Genomic DNA, 15,058 nt, shown 5'->3' with positions numbered 1-15,058 from the left:
AGTTCCACAAAAATATTCAAAATTAGCTGAGCTTGATGCTGCCTGCCTATGGTTCCAGCTACTCAGGCAGCTGAGGTGGAAGGATCCCTTGACACCAGGAAGCTGGGGCTGCAGTGAGCCATGACCGTGCCACTGCACTCCAGCCTGGGTGTCAGAGTGAGACCCTGTCTCAAAAAATAAATAAATAAAAATAGCTGAAGAAATACTTTTCAAAGATTTTTATAGTGTATGTTCAATGGAAACCACTGCCCAAAGAAATGTTCATACTGGCTACACCATTTATTTCAATTAACTGATGCTCATTTTCATCATTTCTTTCGACAAGTTGAGGTTGTCATTCAACCATCAATTACCTTCACGTTTTCTTCTCTCTTTCAGTGCTGTAATAGCTTATCACTATTCTGTGACATCTTAACTTCTATTTTTAGATTTTGCTCAGTTTTCTTTTTCTTTTCTTTTCTTTTTTTTTTTTAAAGACAGATTCTCCCTCTGTCGCCCAGGCTGGAGTGCAATGGTGTGATCTTGGTTCACTGCAACCTCCACCTCCTGGGTTCAAGAGATTCACCTGCCTCAGCCTCCCGAATAGCTTGGATAACAGACGTGCGCCACCACGCCCAGTTATTTGCTCAGTTTTTAGATACAAAATGTATACGATGGCAACTGAGATGAGAATCAAAGTATTTCTTAATTTAAAATCAGAAATAACCACAATTAAAAGTGAGATAATCTGGGAAGCAAGATGATGTCTAAGATGTAAATATTCCTACTTTATGGAAATAGGTTATCATGACATACATTGTTAACCTTTCTGTTTAGATATGAAATGTGTTTTCATTATTGTTGACTGTTTCTAATAAGGTCTGAAAAGATGTATGCGTTATTGATGTTTCTTCCCAGTTCTGAACTCTTGTCAATTTTTTGGAGCTAAATTTAATATTATTACTACGGTGTGAATGTTTGTGTCCCCCTCAAAATTCACTGAAACCTAATCGCCAATGTGATAGTAGGAGGAAGTAGGGCTTTTAGGATGTGATTAGGCCAAAACATAGAGCCCTCATGAATGGGATTAGCACCCTTACAAACAGATACCAGAGAGGTTCCTTACTTCTATGCTACATGATATAATTTGGCTTTGCAATCTGGAACCATAATCTCATTTTGAATTGTAATCCCCAGGTGTTGAGGGAGGAACCTAGTGGGAGATGATTGGATCATGGGGGGGGTTTCCCCCATGCTGTTCTCAGGATAGTGAGGGAGTTCTCGCGAGATCTGATTATTTTATGTGTTTGGCAAGCTCCTCCTTTGCTTGCTCCTCTTGCTACTGCTGCCTTGTGAAGAAGGTGCCTGCTTCCCCTCCTGCCATGATTGTGTTTCCTGAGGCCTCCCCAGTCATAGGGAACTGTGAGTTAATTAAATCTCTTTCCTTTATAAATTACGCAGTCTTAGTTATTTCTTTATAGCAGTGCAAAAACGGACTAAGACACCACATGAGGACACAATTAGAAAGTACCATCTATGAACCAGAAAGTTGGCCCTCATCACACACTGAATCTGCCAGCACCTTGATCTTGGACTTCCAGCCTCCAGCACTGTGAGAAATAAGTGTCAGTCTCACTGTTGTGATCCACTAAGAATCTGTGTTCATAAGACATAACTACAAGATGAGAAAGGGGTGCTTGTCCCACATCTGACTTTGTGTGAATTTAAATAAATCATTGCAGTATAAATGCACTAAGGCCCGGGGTGTGTCTCTTGTGGCAGATGAGTATCAGGGAGGAGATTCTAAAGAGTGAGGTATGTGATCTCCAGAGGGTAGGATGAGGCAAATTCTTCAGGCTGGTAATCAGGGAAAGATGAAGGTCTCTCAGTCTGTCCCAGGCTGAATTCTCCAGAAGTGGCCACCAAGGTGGAGTCTGACAGGCAGGATGTTTATAAGGGATAAACGCTTGTGGAAGGGAGGAAGAGACAGAAAACCTACAACGTAACTGCAACAAAGACTCATTCAACCCCACAGGCAGCTCTGAAACACCTATGGCCCATCAGTTTTCCCACGTTGAGCCAGAATGCCTGGGCCTTTATATCCCCACCCCAATCAGTCTTTGGACGTGGGCCACACCAGAAGCACATGCACTAGGATGAGGCTTCTCTGGGCCTGAGGCAAACCCTGAAGGAGCTGATAGCTGGAGGCTGGCTGCGAGCAGCTGGGGCAAAGCAGACCTCCCTGAAGTCACAGCTTCCTGAAGTCACAGGTTGAATTCAAGTCTGAGTAGCCTGTGTTTTTCTTTTTTGTTGTTGTTTTCTCATTTACCACTTATCAAGTAATGGTAAGAAGAAGCAAAAGGTAGCAGATGATTTCCAATTTGAGTCAGAGATTTAAAGAGGAAGCTCTCAGGAACCAGAACAATAGAAGTACCCATCAAGGTAGGACAAATACAAAGGAATCTAGGTTCACAAGGGCAAAACTGCTGAGTCAGCCACGCTTTCCCACTGAAGGTTTCTTCCCCAAGGTGAGGTTTAAAAGATCAACTGGACCCGGCGCGGTGGCTCACACCTGTAATCTCAGCACTTTGGGAGGCTGGGGCTGGCGGATCACCTGAGGTCAGGAGTTCGAGACCAGCCTGGCCAACATGGCGAAACCCTGTCTCTACTAAAAGTATAAAAATTAGCCAAGTGGAGCGCCACTGCACTCCAGCCTGGACAACAAAAGTGGGACTCCGTCTCAAAACAACAACAACAACAAAAAATCAACTGGGCCAGATGCGGTGGCTCACACCTGTAATTGCAGCAGTTTGAGATCAGCCTGGCCAACATGGTGAAACCCTATCTCTACTAAAAATACAAAAATTAGCCAAGCGTGGTGGCACGCACCTGTAATCCCAGCTACTCGGGAGGCTGAGGCACGAGAATCACTTGAACCTGGGAGGCAGAGGTTGCAGTGGGCTGAGGTCACACTATTGCACTCCAGCCTGGGTGACAGAGTAAGACTCTCTCTGGGGGAAAAAAAAAAAGAAAAAAGATCAACTGCTTTTATGTGACTTTATTTCTTATTTAACAAGCAAATGAAGAGTGCTCTTTCACTTAGAAATTCCACTCCTAGGAATGTATCCTAAGCTTTTAATTTAAAATATCTGATTTTATGTGTGTGTCTGTGTGTATTTTATATACATAATGTATATGTACTTATATAGATATATAATTACATACATATTACACACATGAAAGTAGATATACAGCCCCACAATACACTATAGTAAATAAAATGGATACGATCTATAATCCAATTGTCAGAAAATGAGATTTACTAGGTTTAAATACAACTATACAGTGAAAAAAACACTCAACGGTCAAATAAACGTCTTAGAAGAAGATTTTTGACATGGGAAATATTCATGACTATTATTGCCAGATGAAAACCATGGGTAGGTATAATGTTTACTTCTTATCACTTTTTATTTCTAATATATTGTAGGTCAACATATGAACATGAAAATGGCTAGATATTCACATGTTAACATAATTAAAATGCTTACCTTTAGCTTTTAATTTCTTAGTCATTTACATGATGTTTCATTTTTTTAATTTTCAAAAAGAAGTAGGAAAATGAATGTCATATTCTCAAGTAACACATGAACCTTTTTAGTCCCACTATGAATCAGCTTTTTGAAACTTTGACCTGTGATCTAAAATTGTCAGGTGTCAGAAAATTCCTCATATGCAAAGAAAAGTAAATAAATGTATTAAATTAATAACTAACATAAAGGTCTAGGAATTATAAGTTGTTTACCCTAAAAATAAACCACCAGATAATGTAAATACTGTTAAATTAGTGAAATCTATTAGCGTCTTTAGAAGAGTCAGAAATCAATATAGGTACTCTAGAATAAAATTGATTTTAGGAATCTATTATCCCATGACACTATTTTAATTCTATGCTAAATAGGATGACCATCCTCTCTAAATGTGGTTTTTAAATAATTGCCAGATTAGGACTGAAAATAACTTAAACATAGTAGAGACTACCATAGACTACCATATGTTTCCTCTAAATTAGTTTGAATTAAATAACTTCCATTTTTATTGATTCTCCAGTTGTGACCTTTTCATTCATACTTCAGTCCTTGACGAACTGTTATTAAGGAATGGGATGCAACCAACCCTGGGTCACGGAATTCATCCTGATGGGATTCCAGCTCTGTGCAGAGATGGAGATGTTTCTCTCTTGCATCTTCTCGCGATTTTATGCCTTCCGTCTACTGAGGAATGGCATGAACATGGGGCTCACCTATCTGGATGACAGAGATGACAGACTATACACTCCCGTATACATTTTCCTCTCACACCTGGCCATCAATCACATGTATTATGCTTCCAACAATGTTCCAAAGAGGCAGGTGAACCAAATGAACCAGAAAAACAAAACAAAACAAAACAAAACTTTGTTCTATGGATAAAGCAGATATTTTCGTACTTGGCTTTTGCTCACACAGAGTGCCTAATTTAGGCAATGATGTCCTGTAATAGATAAATGGCAATCTGCTAGATCCTTCTCCAACCCTTTACTTTGAGCCTATGGGTGTTGTTATGTGTGAGATGAGTCTCCTGAAGATGGTAGACAGACGGGTCCTATTTTTTAAATCCAACTTACCACTCTGTGCCATTTAAGCAGGCATTTAGACTATTTACATCCACAGGTAATATTGGTATGTGAGGATTTGATCCTATCATGAAGATGTTAACTGGTTGCTTTGTGGTTTCTATTGTGTGGTTGCTTTATAGAATCCGTGGGCTATGTACTTAAGTGTGTTTTTGTAGTAGAATACATCATTCTTTTGTTTCCATGTTTAGAGCTCCCTCAAGGGTCTCTTGTAACCCTGGTCTAGTGGTAACACATTCCCTTAGCACTTGCTTGTCTGGGAAAGATTTTATCTTTCCTTCATTTATGAAGCTTAGTTTGACAGGATATGAAATTCTTGGTTGGAATTGCTTTAAGAATGCTGAAAATAATTATCTAATCTTTCTGGCTTGTAGAGTTTGTGCTGAGAAGTTCTCTGTCAGCCTGATGCGGTTGCCTTTGTGTGTAATCTGACCTTTTTCTGTAGTTGCCTTTAAGATTTTTTTTCTTTAGCTTTGACCTTGGACACTCTGATGACTATATGTGTTGGTGATGTTCACTTTGTATAGTATCTCGCAGGTGTTTTCTGGATTTTTTCTATCTTGCTGTCTAAGTTTCTGGCAAGATTAGGAAAATTTTCTTGAATTATTCTATCAAATAAGTGTTTCAGGTTGTTTACCTTTCTCCCTCTCTCTAAGGAATGTCAATAATTCATAGTTTTGGTCACTTTACATAATGTCATATTTCTCAAAAACTTTGTTCATTTTTTAAAATTATTTTAGATTTATTTTTCTCTGACTGGGTTAGTTCAAAAGACTTAAATTCAAGCTCTGAAATTCTTTCTCCTGCTTGGCCCAGCTATTAATAATCCTTTCAATTATATTTTGAAATTCCTTGAGTTTTTCAATTTCAGAAACTCTGATTGATGTCTTTTTAACATTATTATCTGCTTCTTCATTTTCTAGATTGCTTTAGAAGCTTCTTTGCATCAATTTCCAACCTTTTCTTGGATCTCATTGAACTTCTTTGCAGTTCATGCCTTGAATTCCTTATCTGTCAATTACGAGTTTCCATTTTGGTTAAGGACCATTGATGGAGAGTCAGCATGATGTGAATGTAGATTCAGATCTTTCATGGTGCCAGCATTCCTACACTGATTCATTCTTATCTGAAGATACTAACACTTCTAATTTTTATAATTATTTTTGTGTACGTAGGATTTTTTATTTTTCTTCCTTTCCCTATATATATTTTTCTTTTTCTTTCCCTTTCCTTTTCCTCCTCTCCCTAGAGGATGTGACTGAGGATAATGCTGGGTAGGGTCTTTTGGCTTTGCTTCCACAACCATATGCACTTCTGTCCTCAAGTTTTACATTGGGCTGGGTACTTTGACCTACAAGACAGTAGATAGCACTTATGGGTAACAGCAGGTTGCAGCCAATGGGGCTGGGTATACACTTGATTCTTGTTTACCAGGAAAACACTGCGTGGGGTTAGACCCAGCAAGTCCATCTACAGGTGCCCCAGTGATAGGCACTAGCACCAGCTCTGAGGGAGAGTCCAGTGGGCAGCCACCAAGTATCCAGAGGCATGCCTTAGCATGGAACTTGGCCCAAGTTCTCTGCATAGGGGTGCCAGAGGCAGCCTAATCTCTTAATCCAGGAGAGTGGCTGCTCCAAATGCCTGGAGATCTGCCTCATTGTGGAGTGGAGAGGGTCTCCTTGCACAAATATCCCTGCACAGGAAGGATGGGGTGGCTCAGGCTACTACTCCAGGCGAGGAGGTGCTCCAAATACCTGGAAATCTGTGGAGCAGAGAGGGTCCCACTGCACTGCAATTCTTCTCTGCACCAGAAGAATGGAGCAGCTCCGACTGCTGATTCATGCTAATGGCACTCTGAATCCCTGGATATCTGCCTGGGCATGGAGTGGAGATGGCCCCCTTGCACAAGGATCTCTGCACAGGAAGGATGGGGCAACCCAGGCTGCTAGCCCATGCGAGCAAGTGCTTTAAATGCTTGGAGATCTGCTTATGTGTAGAATGGAGAAGGCCCTGCTACACCACAGTCTCAGGAAAGTAGGCTGGGACACCCAGCAATAACACACACAGACCAGTTCTAGTTCATCAAGCTGGCCCTGCCTGAAAGTCTCATTGCCCAGGAGAAACCACAGCCGTAGCAGCTCTCCTCCCGCCCAAGGTCTGTGACTGGGGAAAGCACAATTCCAGTGCCTACTGTTGAGATGTTTTCCATGATTCTGTCTGTGGAGGACCCTACCCTGATCCAGAGCAGGTGCTCCAGTCTCTGTCCCAATACTAAAATGCCTGCATGGCCACGCTGCTGGGTTGCCAAAGAACGGCTGACTTTAGATGCACACAAATTAAAAATGGTGTCCTGTTCTCTGTCCTGGGGCTGGGAAAACACCTGTAGCTTTTCCCAGTATCCGTCTCTGTCAGTGTCTCCAAGCCTCTCGCGAAGTTAGCTCCAGGATTTGAGAGAAACAAAGTGCTCTCTCTCAGCCTGGGTTGCTCAGATCCCCAGTGGAAACGTGAGTCACAGAGGGAAGCTTCTACCTCTCATGTGCTGGGACTTCATTCACTTTTATCAGCTGGACAGCATTATGGTGGCTGTTTGCCAGCATTCTCCTCCTCCGGATCTGCAGTGTTCTCCACAATTCCAGTGGATCTCTGTTTTCCTTCTTGAATTAAAGCTCACAGAATTTATCTTTATGCACTGCCTTGCTATTTCCAAGCGACTGTGGCATGCTAAAAGCCTCTAATTGCCATCTTGAAAAAACAAATCTATCAACAATGTTTGATATGAGTTGGCCAATACTCAATTGAAAATAAGAAAAATTTTTATGTGCAAGGATAGTCTCTGAGGTTGAGCACTTTTGTTCAGTGATGAGTCATTTGAATTACCAACATGGTTAATGCTATAGAAATCTATGGAACCCATTTCTTTAAGAAATAGATTCATATCTTAATAAAGAACATCTTTTTTATTGTTTAATTGCCAAAACAACATGTTAGCCTATTACTGTAAGTAACCAGTTCAATCATAGCCATTCACATCATGTAGTACCAAGTGGTATTTTTTCAGAAAAAATGAACATGAGGAAGAAAACTCCTTGACTGGAAAAAAAATTGATACATATAATCATTACAGAGCTGTATATGTATATAACACTAACTGTGAGATGAATGAAGAAAACTCAGATTCACTGTTGAGTAGCTTATAATTTCGAAGTCCTCTGCTAGACATGAAAACTATTTAGTGTTGAACAAAAATAGGATACTATATCTCACAACTCCTATATAAATGTTTCCACTCCTACTTTATTTCTGCTTTCATTTTCACGGCGCATCTACAGTCTCTCTTCCGGCCTCCCATTTGTATTTTACAACATGCATAATTACAGATTTATTCTTTAATTATCTCATTTTCATATGAGTTTTATATCTCTTGAAAGATTTCTTTGAAACTTCTGCTTTTTTTATTTTCCAGAGCAGCAGAGTATTTTTAGGCAATAATATTTTACCTTATTATGCCTTTCAATTATTAAAAGAAAAAGGGAAAGTAGTAAAATAAACAAATGTAGAGAGTCACCAACTTACAGTGGTTTCACTTAAGATTTTCAACTGTACAATAGTGGGAAAGTGATATGTATTCAGTAGAAACCATATTTCAAATACTCATGCAACCATTATCTTTTCATTTTCAGTACAGTATTCAGTAAATTACATAAAATATTCAACAGTTTTCTATAATATAGGCTTTGTGTAAGATTATTCTGCCCAACTGTAGGCTAATGTTAGTGTTCTGAGCATGGTTAAGGTGGGCTAGGATAAGCTATGATGTTTGGTAGGTTAGGTTTATTAAACATATGTTCAAGTCAGGTATAGGGGTGTGTGCCTAAAGACCCAGCTGCTCAGGAAACTGAGGCAGGAGGATTGTTTGAGCTCAAGGAGTTTGAGAATATAGTGCACTACGAGCACACCTGAGAATAGCCACTGCACTCCAGCCTGGGCAACATGACAAGAGTCTATATTTTTTTTAAAAAAGCATCAGCTTACAATATTATCAACTTCTGATGGGTTTATTGGAACATAATCCTATCATAAGTTGAAGAGTATCTTTATATAGTAGAATATAGTAACATACTCCAGACTTGTTTCCTCAAAACATAAAGATAAACCACACTAATGATCATCCATGGGAGAGGGACACCCAGGCAGTGTCCTGCAAAATGAGAAATACTTGTAGGCCATACTTCACATTCCTGACTGAGTCTCTTCCCCATGAAATAAAATCATTAAGAAATTTTTAGTAACATTTTAATTATTATATTTTAATTAAAAATTTAGGTATAGAAAGAAGATTGTATAGCTTTACATTAAAAATAAATTATTATGTGACTTGGCTACTTGACACCAACTAGCTTGTGTCAGATTCACCCTCCCACCATAAAAAACTATACAATCTGGACAAAATATAGAAAAAAATTCTTGGCAGGTGCATTAGTCTGTTCTCATGCTGCTAATAAAGACATACCCAAGACTGGGTAATTTATAAAAGAAAGAAGTTTAGTGGACTCACAGTTCCACATGGCTGGGGAGACCTCACAATTATGATGGAAGGCAAAGGAAAAGCAAAGGCACATCTTACATGGCAGACAAGAGAGAGGGCACGTGCAGGGGAGCTCCCCTTTGTAAAACCATCAGATCTCGGGAGACTTATTCACTACCACAAGAACAGCACGGGAAAGACTCGCCCCCATGATTCAATTACCTCTCACCAGGTCCTAAGCATGGTTCAGGTGGGCAGGCTACATGTGGGAATTATAGGAGCCACAATTCAAGATGGGATCTGGGTAGGGTCACAGCCAAACCATATCAGCAGGCACTGAAGAACATTGTTGCAGCAAGTCAGGTATGAGATCTTTAAGAAAGGTGAAGCACATGAGATTTGTACCACATTTGCCAGGATTTTCCAGAAAGGCACCTTCCTGACGTTGGTACAGGAAAATGCAACCCAACCAGGGGTTAGTGGTCTTGGGAACCAAAAGAAGCAATGAATAGAGTTCAAAGCTGCTAAATTGGTTTGGAATTGGGGGTCAATGTACCATATGGGAGAGAGAAAGAACCTAGAAATGGGTGTGTAGATGCCATTTTGGTCCTTCTGTGACTTCTTAGCTATGTGATAGCTGGTTAAGAAGAGAGGAGACCTAGTAGAAAACAACGGCTGGCATACAGAAAGCAGAAGAGATCATCAGGGACTGAAAATTTACTGGAAAGCTACTGGAGTTCAGATCCAGCCAGATGGGGAAATGTTGGTAAACAACTGAGAAACTCACTTGGACTCTAAGAATTATCTTAGGAGAGGTGCAGTATCCTAGGAGTGAGGCATATGTTCTAAGAGGAAAATAAAATATCATTACCATAATACAGCTTAAAACTATGTCTTGAGAGCAGCAAGATGATCTACAAGTAATTACAACTTCTGCCCAGATAAAAAATTCAAAATTCTTGAGTATTTCAATATTATATTAGCCATAAATTCAGCATACTTTAAAAAAATACCAAATATACAAAAAAGCAAGAAAAGAAGACTGATGAGAAATAAATCAGTTATTAAAAACAAATTCATAGAGAATCCAGATATTGGAGTTAATAGATAGAGCCTCATATTATCTATGATCAATATAAAGGAAAGAAAGAAAAAATGAAAGACAAAACAGGTTGTGTCAGATTTCTTTCTGGCAGCTCTGAAATGCTCACTTTATTTTCACAGAATCTAATTTCCTAAATTATGTTTGATGTTTCAAGCAAAAATCATAGCATTGCCTAGTGTTATTCTAAATGTATGTAAGACAATTATACTACAAATTTGAGAGGGCAAAGAGGCATAATATGACAGAGGGTTGCTATACTTCACTCAAACTGGAATACAGATGACACCCATTTAGTGTGATAATGTATATATAAAGGAATATATACTAAGCTATAAAATGCAACCTAAACAACTATTAAAAAGAAGACATGCTATAAATACTATGAATAACAAAATGGAATTCTAAAACAAATATTCAAATAACCTACAGGAAGTCATCAAAAATAAACAGACAAACAAGAATTGATATAGGAAAAAAAAAGTCAGGCTTATGCGCTAAAATATCCATAATTAGATTAATTATGAATGGTCTACCAAGACGCAGATAATAGAAGAGTGTATTTAAAAGAATGACTCTTTCGTATATATTTCTTGTATGCTGTGTACAAGAAACTCACTTGAAATTTACCAATACAGGGCAGGCCAAATTAAAAGGATGAAAAAAGATACATTACACAAACATTAATGCAAGGAAAGCAAGAGTGCCTGTATGTATATCAGATAAAGCAAAGAAAATTACCAGAAACAGAGAGATTATATAATGATCAAAGGTTTAATCCATGAAGAAAACGGCGATTTTAAAAGGGTACTCACCAAACTTAACAGAGCTGCAAAATACGTGATGTGAAAACTGCCAGAAGTAAGGCGGGTCAGGCTGGGACCTGCGCTGCCTTAGGATGTAAAGTGTAACAAGGGGGCCGGGGGGATGAGGGGACAGCAGCATGGGCCTGTGAGGCCTGTGCGGTGCCCGCGTTCCCAAGCTCCCCCCGCAGCTGGCTCCGCAGTGGTCCGCTCCGCTTGGTGGCCGCGTGCGGATTCGGATTCCAGACCCCAGGCTGCGTGTTCTCCACCGCTTGTTGTGGCCAGTGTTACTGCGGAGACCCCAGAGCAGCCTCGGCGCTATGGAGGAGCCCGGCGCTACCCCTCAGCCCTATCTGGGGCTGGTCCTGGAGGAGCTACGCAGGGTTGTGGCAGCACTGCCTGAAAGTAGGAGACCATATTCAAATCCTCATGGTTTTCCATGGGAACTGGTGGTATGTGCAGCCGTTGTTGGATTTTTTGCTGTTCCCCCTTTTTCTGTGGAAGCTTTTAGATCCTTTGGCGTCGGCTTTATGTGGGAAGAAAAACAACTTGCTTAGCGCTTTCTGGACTGAGTGAAGAAAAATGTAAACTACTTGAAAATTTAGCCTTATTCAAAAAAGTCACAGAAACCCTATAAAAGCAGAGTCATCTTTAGAGGATGCCAGCTTTGAGAAGGTGGCAGCAGAGCAGTTGCAGGGCAACCTGTGAAAGCTGAACAGGTCAATTCTGAACGAGGATGAAATCCTCTGTGCCTAGAAAAAGAAGTTCAAGAAGAGGAAATCTAAACATTCTCAACAAGATGAGATTGATGCGGATATTTCATAAAGGATACAGTCTCTAGAAGATGAGTCAAAATCCCTGAAATAGCAAATGGCTGAAGCCAAAATGATCTGCAAGATCTTTAACATGAAGTGAAAGAAACGGCGAATATGTAATAAGATGCTTTTGAATGAAAATTCCTCAACTTCTGGAAAGCCAGAAGCGGCTTTACAGAAGCTGAAGTATGGAAAAAAAACAAGTGAGTAGACAATAAACAAGAAAATAACATTTAGAGATAAAACACCACATAAGAACAAGTGCTAAATGATAAAAGAAAAATCACATCAAGACTCTGATGGACGCTTGCTAAAAGGTGAAAGATGGGGCTGCTGTGCTTGGAGAGGACATAACGGATGATGATAACTTGGGAATTAGAAAGTGAACAGTGGAGTGAGGAAAATGGGTGTAGATGATCCTCAACAGAGACTCTGAAGAAACAGTTCACGCTGCTAAGTTAAATATTTCTTCTGAAAACCTCGGAGGAGAGGAAAGAAACCATTTAGTATTTCAGTTATCTGAAGTTGACAAAACAAAGGAAAGGGGCTTAGACATGGTAAAATCTTCGAGACTCAACAAGCATCTTTGCAGTCAGAAAACATGTATTTGAAAGTGAGAATCAGAAGCCAGCAAGAAACTTAAAATAATGACTGAATTATCAAAAATGAAAAGGGAAACTCACAGGAAATTGACCCCGTGAGAGGAAAATTCCCGGATACGGAGAGAAGAGAGCACAAAGTGGAAAAAGTCATGTACACTGGAGGCTGGGAACTATCGGAGAAAGCTAGCCAAGATCTTGAGAGAAGAATTGAAGAGAACTATTAATTTTTATCAAAGGCAGGTTATTTCCTGTAAGAGAAAAAGGACATGATAACTGGTTCGGCAGCTCCAGACTGCTGAAAGAAACCTCAATGAAGTTTAAGGAAAGAAAATGCTCACAACAGACAAAATTAACTGAAACAGAGTTTAAATTTGAACTTTTACGAAGGATCCTCGTGCACCTGATGTTTCAAATACAGCATTTGGCAGAGAGAGCATTCCCATGTGGTCCCTCACATTGGGTCAGCCTTCATCTGAAACAGGCACTTTCTCTCTCCTCAGCTGCATTTGGAGGACCAGGTGAGAACCCTCTCCTGTGCTTCCGAGGAGAGGAAGAGGCCCAAGAGGCCCAGGAATCCTCTGGACCATCCAGATTACCAGGGAAGGAGACAGCCTGCGATATGTTAACCCGATCCTCTGGGGCTCCTCCTGACACTGGGTCCCCTGTCATCTCCGTGGGAACAGGACCGTAGGATGACATTTTACTCCCGCAGGACAATCAAATCCCTGATTCAGCTTCCTCCACAAAAGGGAAGACAGATTTTATTCTAATTCTGATGGGCTGTCTGGGCCCTTGGGAACTCAGAAGTTTTAATCGCCTTCTTTTGGATAAAATGGATGGGTCCAATGCCTTCAGAAATGGAATCAGTAGAAATGATGCCAAAGATCATCCTGGTAATTTAAATGTGCCTGATTCATCTCTCCCTGCTAAAATGGAAGCAACTTCAATTGCCGGCTTTGTTCCATCACCTCTGAAACCAAATCAGGGTCCATTTGGCCCTGTAGTCACGAGGGGACGTTCATGAGAGAAGACCTCCTTTCCCCCCACCTCCTCAGGAACCATGTTTGGAGTGTCTCGAGTTACTGTACCAAGGATTTCCCAGGTCCACCACGTGCTCCATTTGCAGTGAAAACATCTATCCACCGAGGGGTTTCCTCCCTTACCTTCACCCAAGACCTGGATTTACCCCAACCCCACATTCTGAAGGTAGAAGCTGAGTTCCCTTCAGGGGTTGATTCCGCCTTCAAGGAGCCTGCTACTGAACAACCAGAACCACAGCAGAAACACAGAGAATATTTTGCTCTCTTCCAAAGTAATTTGGAGCCCCCAGTCTCATTTTTCAGTTTAAGTAACGTGTGCCAAGTGATTACACTTTTCTCAAATTGAAGTTTAAGGAATTATAGTTCTTAGTATAGTAGTTTGTAAATAAAGATGATTTAAATACAAATCTATGAGTAAATCATTTCCATTTTATTATTTCTAATCGTATAAATTTTAATCTCGGGAACTAATCCATTACTATAGAAACAACAGTGGGAGTTTTATATATGTAATCTCGCAGGTGGTGAGGCTTTAAATTCTAAAGGCTGTGTCTTCATGCCAAGAACTGTATTCACTGTGCTTGTAGATAAATGAGAAAGTAACTGTATGCTTAATTAAATACATTTTAGTTGATTTTTTTAAAAAAGAAACTGCCAGAACTGAAAGGAGATATAGATGAATCCACAATTATAGTTAGAAACTTCCTCATGCCCTTTTCAATAATTGATAGAACTAGACAGAAAATCAGCAAGGAGTGTTGGCTTTGGCAGCACTTTCTAAAATTAGAATGACGCGGACAAGATTAACACGGCTCCTGCATATAGATTACACAAAATTTTGCGAGGCATTTCATATTTTTAAAAAGAGGGGAAAAATCAGCAAGAATATAAAACAACTCAAAATACCATTAACCAAAAGAATCTATTTGGCATTTACAGAATATGCCACACAACAGCAGAATACACGTATTTTTGCGAGTGCTGACAAAACACATGGCAAGATACAGATATCCCAGGCCCTAAAACTCGCCACAGCAAATTTAAGAGATAGTAATCATCCAGACCAGGTGAAAACCAGAAATCATTGTAGGGAATCCAATTGGAAATCAGCATGAGAGAGATATGAAAAGTCTCAAACACTTGGAAATGTAAAAACACACTTCTAAATAATCTATTGGTCAAAGAAGAAGTCTCAAGGAAAATTTTAAAAATACATTGGACTGGATAAACATGAAACTGTGACATATCAAAGTGCTGAGAAGCAAACTTATAGCAATAAATGCATGCATTAGGAAAGAGGAAAAGTCTCAAGTGAGCAATAGATTTCCGCCTCAGGAACTTACAAAGAGAAGAGCAGAATAAACTGAAAGCAAGTAGAGGGTGGGGATTAATGAAGATAAGAACAGAAAACACTTACATTTAAAAGAGAAAAACAATAGTTAAATCAATGAAACAAAGAGATAGCTCCGTTAAGAGATTAATAAAATTTAGCAAACTCAAGCAGAAATTAAAAGGAA

General features: G+C 39.8%; 1 non-coding gene across 1 annotated transcript; it reads left to right on the top strand.

The window, feature by feature from the left end:
* The first annotated feature begins 14,298 nt into the window (after window positions 1-14,298).
* On the top strand, window positions 14,299-14,401 carry LOC116274733. The gene has a single exon (XR_004183514.1). It is a non-coding gene; the product is annotated as a U6 spliceosomal RNA (small nuclear RNA).
* The last annotated feature ends 657 nt before the right edge of the window (window positions 14,402-15,058 follow it).

Source organism: Papio anubis, chromosome 4, assembly GCF_008728515.1.
Source record: "Papio anubis isolate 15944 chromosome 4, Panubis1.0, whole genome shotgun sequence".
Classification (NCBI taxonomy): Eukaryota; Metazoa; Chordata; class Mammalia; order Primates; family Cercopithecidae; genus Papio; species Papio anubis.
The sequence above is the reverse complement of the archived record's forward strand: the minus strand, read 5'-3'. Positions and strand labels throughout refer to the sequence as shown.